At 46.3% G+C, this 5059-nt stretch overlaps 1 pseudogene; it reads left to right on the top strand.

The window, feature by feature from the left end:
* Nucleotides 1-4115: 4115 nt before the first annotated feature.
* On the top strand, nt 4116-4233 carry LOC126191933 (5S ribosomal RNA; annotated as a pseudogene).
* The last annotated feature ends 826 nt before the right edge of the window (nt 4234-5059 follow it).

The following is a 5059-nucleotide window of genomic DNA, read 5'->3' as shown; positions in this document are numbered from 1 at the left end:
ATTATGTAATTCCTTTACGGGGACGGGTGGGGGGGGGGGGTGGGAGGGGAGAGCGGGGTCGAGCATTTTAATGGAAAGTCGCTGCCTGGTATCGGCGGATAAATACGACATTGCAGTGCCTGTGTCGTTAAGGGTAGGTTTACTATCTTTGGCCCGAGAAAAGCATGTTCTTTGAAAATTTTTTCTCCGGATGTGTTATAGACATCAGTGTCAAATTTGGTCAAAATGTTTATTGATGTTTTCTCTACAAACTGGAATTTTTTCGGCCGGAAATATCGAAGAGCAAATGCGGAAGTTTCGTCGGAACGAAACAAAATTTCGATGTAGAACTCCACGAGCGGTTTGTCACAGGTCAGCCAGCTCGTCTGAAATCAAAATTGAGCTGACGTTAGCGAAGTATATAAGATTGTTTAGGATTTGTACCTCGCTTAAGTCATTTGGACCATAGGAAACAAAATGGCGGCCATTTGAAAAAATAGGGTTTTTCTCATCGATTTTTCAACTTCGTCGGCCAAGTAAAAATATGTATAGTTGATGGATCGGAATAAAAGTGGTACAGCTCCTAGACAATTTAGTTAGCTTCGACGGAAACAAATAATCATGCCAATCGGTTCAGTAGATTTGAAGTCACCATACCGCGCGATAAAGAAAACGTCATCACGAGAGAAACGCGTTTGAAGTTTTGACTACATATAAATGCAATATTACGCAACGTACGTTCAATCTGCTATTCCAGATCCAGAAACTAGTCCTTCCTCTTCTTCATAGAGGGCGTTCAGCTAGATCTGGGCCGCCCTGTGCTGCTCCAGAGCCGCTCGTACGGCCGGTGACAAGCGGTTTTCGGCCGCTTGAATCCGGTGGTCGTCCGAATGCTTGGCGAACTGCGTCGTTTAGAGTCCCAGGGTGACGTCCATCGTTGTCATTGTCTTCAGAATCGCTGAATACCCTTCCTTGAAGCTGCTCACTGCCAGGAAATTCGCAATCTCCACAGTCTTCGCACCAGAATGAAAATGCTTGGGGGCTAACTTCCAAACACACGCGTTCAAACTTCCATTTGAATTTTGTGTGTTTCCTCCCAAGCACCGGTACAATAACTCGTCCTCCGAAAGAATAAAAAAACTGTTGCGTGGAAAAAGCCGATTTCAGGCAGGTGCATTTTTTTTTTGTTCAACCGTGAATAACAAACATTTCCTTTCCGTATTCGGAAGTACGGTTTCAGGGGTGGATTCTAAACACTTTTGTGGATCCAAAAATTGCATTTTTTAAAAAATCGATTGTTTGAAACAAAAGATAGTAAACCTCCCCTTAAGTAGTATGATGCAATGTTCCTTCGGACATGCATGGTTGTGTTGAGATAGTAGGGTCCTCCAACCAGCTTGGGATTTTGACGATCTAGTGCACAAACTGGACAGAATTTGTCACGCTGCCCCTGAGCAGGACATCCATCTACTCCATCAGTGAATGCCAAGCCGAGTAACTGCTTGCGTAAGGGCCTGAGGTGGACCAACACGTCATTGACTTGCTTAATTGTTGGCCGCTGTGGCCGAGCGGTTCTACATCTACACCTACTTGATTACTCTGCAATTCACATTTAAGTGCTTGACAGAGGGTTCATCGAACCACAATCATACTATCTCTCTACCATTCCACTCCCGAACAGCACGCGGGAAAAACGAACACCTAAACCTATCTGTTCGAGCTCTGATTTCTCTTATTTTATTTTGATGATCATTCCTACCTATGTAGGTTGGGCTCAACAAAATATTTTCGCATTCGGAAGAGAAAGTCGGTGACTGAAATTTCATAAATAGATCTCGTCGCGACGAAAAACGGCTTTACTTCCATCCCAACTCGCGTATCATATCTGCCACACTCTCTCCCCTATTACGTGATAATACAAAACGAGCTGCCCTTTTTTGCACCCTTTGATGTCCTCCGTCAATCCCACCTGGTAAGGACCCCACACCGCGCAGCAATATTCTAACAGAGGACGAACGAGTGTAGTGTAAGCTGTCTCTTTAGTGTCCTTGTTGCATCTTCTAAGTGTCCTGCCAATGAAACGCAACCATTGGCTCGCCTTCCCACAATATTATCTATGTGGTCTTTCTAACTGAAGTTGTTCGTACTTTTAACACCCAGGTACTTAGTTGAATTGACAGCCTTGAGAATCGTACTATTTATCGAGCAATTGAATTCCAACGGATTTCTTTTGGAACTCATGTGGATCACCTCACACTTTTCGTTATTTAGCGTCAACTGCCACCTGCCACACCATACAGCAATCCTTTCTAAATCGCTTTGGAACTGATACTGGTCTTCGGATGACCTTACTAGACGGTAAATAACAGCATCATCTGCGAACAACCTAAGAGAACTGCTCAGATTGTCACCCAGGTCATTTATATAGCTCAGGAACAGCAGAGGTCCCAGGACGCTTCCCTGGGGAACACCTGACATCATTTCAGTTTTACTCGATGATTTGCCGTCTATTACTACTCTAGGCCCTTCAGTCCGGAACCGCGCTGCTGCTACTACGATCGCAGGTTCGAATCCTGCCTCGGGCATGGATGTGTGTGATGTCGTTAGGTTAGTTAGGTTGAAGTAGTTCTAAGTCTAGGGGACTGATGACCTCAGATGTTAAGTCCCATACTGCTCAGAGTCATTTGAACCATTTGAACTTGCTTAATTTGTGGAGCTCTTTCTCTTGAGTATCATCCATTTTTTTCTGAAATTATAATAATCTGTTTGCTTGTGCATCTACATCACGTCTACGGATTTCCGCACCATTCGGATAATTCCTTCGTGGCGCCAAGCGAATACCTACCTACTGTCGATATAAACCTGTCCAGGCGATAGCAGCTTCACCTGGCCAGGAGTGACTACTAGTCAGACGCACCCACGGTCCATGTACTAACAGTGAGCTTTCTATCTGTGTGTAGAAAATAGAAGGTGCACATCTATCTGAGTTCGACCGAGGGCAGACTGTGATGAGTCGTATGCTCGGCATGAGCATTTCTGAAACCGCACCACTTGTCGGGTGTTCGAGGAGTCTTGTGGCGAGGTCTTCAACACCTGGTGAAACCGAGGTGAAATCACTTCCAGACGTCATGGGGTTGGGAGACCACCCCTCATTATAGATTGTCGGACATCGTAGGCTGGGCAGACTGGTAAAACTGGGCAGGCAGTGAACTGTGGCGGAACTTGCATCTGACTTTAATGATGGACAGAGTACAAGTGAACCTGAAGACACAGTACGCTTAACGATGGGCCTCCGTGGCTGACGACCCATGTATGTTCCAAGGCTAACACCACGACATCGACAACTACGACTGAAATGGTCACATGACCATCGGCACTGGACGTTGGTGCAGTGGCAGAGCGTTGCGCGGTCTGATGAATCCCGATATCTTCTTCATCATGCCAACGGGAGGGCTAGAATCCGCCCTCTTCCAGAGGAACAGTTCCTTGACACCAGTATTGCTGGAGGAGACAAGCCGGCGGCAGCTCCGTTATGCTATGGGGAACATTCACGTGCGTATCCATGGGTCCAATGGAGCTCGTGTAGGGCACCGTGGCGGCTAAGGAGAGTCGTACATTGCTTGCAGATCATCTACACCCCTTCATAACGATCATGTTTCCCGATAGCAGTGCCATATTTCGACAAGATAATGCGCTATTTCACAAGGACAGGAATGTGATGGAGTGATTTGAGGAGCACAGTGGCCAGTTCCAATTAATGTGCCGGCCCCCCATCTCGCCAGATCTGAACACGATCGAACACATCTGGGGTGTGATTGCACGTGGCGTCAGAGCTCCCCGGAATTTACGGGAATCAGGTGACTTGTATGTGCAGATGTGGTGCCAACTTCCTCCAGCGACCTTCCCAGGCCTCCTTGCTTCCTTGCCACGATGCATCACCTCTGTAAAACCGTGTCAAAGACAGACATACCGGCTATTAGGTTGGTGGTGTTAATGTTCTGGCTGATGTGCAACGTTGATATTTTATGGGGAAATTTAAGAAACTTAAATTGAAAATTAATAACAAAAAGGAACATCAGGCTTTTGAAATTAAACATATGTGAGAAAAGAATTTGCATTTGTTAGATTAAAAAGAAGCCAACGGCCTTGCCGCAGTGGTAACACCGGCTCCCGTCAGATCACCGAAATCAAGCGCTGTTGGGCTGGGCTAGCACTTGGATGGGTGTCCATCCGGTCTGCCGAGCGCTGTTGGCAAACGAGGTGCACTCAGCCCTTGTAAGGCAAACTGAGGAGCTACTTGATTGAGAAGTAGCGGAAACTGACTTACGGCCGGGAGAGCGGTGTGCTGACCACATGCCCCTCCATATCCGCATCCAGTGACGCTTATAGGCCGAGGATGACACGGAGGCCGGTAGGTACCGTTGAGCGTTCATGGCCTGTTCGGGAGGAGGAGATTAAAAAGGTCTGGTCGGGTCGAAACCAGTTGTGAACAAGCCTCTCAAGTTATGGAAGGTAAATTAACACAAGAGATAAAAAAAAAATGGTTCAAATGGCTCTGGGCGCTATCGGACATAACTTCTGAGGTCAACAGTCCCCTAGAACTTAAAACTACTTAAACCTAACTAACCTAAGGACATCACACACATCCATGCCCGAGGCAGGATTCGAACCTGCGACCGTAGCAGTCGCGCGGTTCCAGATTGTAGCACCTAGAAACGCTCGGCGACTCCGGCCGGCCACACGAGATCATTGGAGTAGCTAATGGTATCATACAAACGGTAGCTGATGTTTGCAACAATATAAATAAAGCGAAAAACTAAGTCAGTTCTGAAGAAAAAGTATGTAAAAACAACTAAGATGAACATGAAGGCAAAAATGCCACTGGAAGTACGAACTACCTGCAAATGGAAAATAATGTCTCCCCGTGTAATTGGTCCAGAATGATACAGAATAACTTGTTACCAAAGAAGTGACAACCGAGAGTAGGTTGTGTAATCATGATAGTACACTAACCAAAGTTCAAAATAACGGTGGAATGGGAATTGTGGTATTGATTACAGTCTTGTGGCCGGGCTGTCAG

Source organism: Schistocerca nitens, chromosome 6 (assembly GCF_023898315.1).
Source record: "Schistocerca nitens isolate TAMUIC-IGC-003100 chromosome 6, iqSchNite1.1, whole genome shotgun sequence".
NCBI lineage: Eukaryota > Metazoa > Arthropoda > Insecta > Orthoptera > Acrididae > Schistocerca > Schistocerca nitens.
This window is presented reverse-complemented; position numbering and strand designations above follow the sequence as displayed.